We start from the raw sequence: 639 nt of genomic DNA, 5'->3' as shown, positions 1-639 counted from the left end.
TGCCACCACCGGCCACCACCGCTCCGGCTGGCCGGGCACTCAGAGGGGAGATGTTGGGGGGGGCCCCCTCCCGCAGGGGCCTTGTAGCCCACGCTGCCTGGCACGGGGACGGTGACAGCCGGGGGAGCGGGGGCGTCTGGGCTTTGTTTGGAAAACCTGGCAGGATCAACGGGGTTTTGTACAGACGCAGCCGGGATATCGTCTGTGTATGTTAAATGTGACCCTGCGTGCCGTGGCTCTGCATTACCTCACCCACGGTGCCATTTATTTTAGCTGGCAAAGTGCTTTAGCAGATGCTTTACATTATTGCAAGGCTGGGGCTGCAGGTTGGTGCGGGCTGCTGCCGCGCTGGCTGCTGCCGGGGGGACGGCGTTCGCCCAGCAAGCTGCCGCTGGAGCGGGAGGAATCTGTGCCGCCCCGATCTAGAGGGTCCTGGAAAGGCCGCGGTCCTGCAGGCACGGCTCCGGTAACGTGCACCCTGCAGCCAGCAAGAGCAACCAGGCACCGGGAGCGACGGAGAGCGAGGGCGGCTGCTAGCCGGGTCCGGGCTGCTTGCGTGCTTCGGATCACCGAGGCCTGAGCTTAATTGCACTTGACCTTGTCAGCCTGCTGCTGATAGCTTCACTCCGCCATCGCCTC

The sequence above is a fragment of the Pygoscelis adeliae genome, unplaced genomic scaffold, assembly GCF_000699105.1.
Source record: "Pygoscelis adeliae isolate BGI_AS28 unplaced genomic scaffold, ASM69910v1 Scaffold89, whole genome shotgun sequence".
NCBI classification, from domain to species: Eukaryota; Metazoa; Chordata; class Aves; order Sphenisciformes; family Spheniscidae; genus Pygoscelis; species Pygoscelis adeliae.
The sequence above is the reverse complement of the archived record's forward strand: the minus strand, read 5'-3'. Positions refer to the sequence as shown.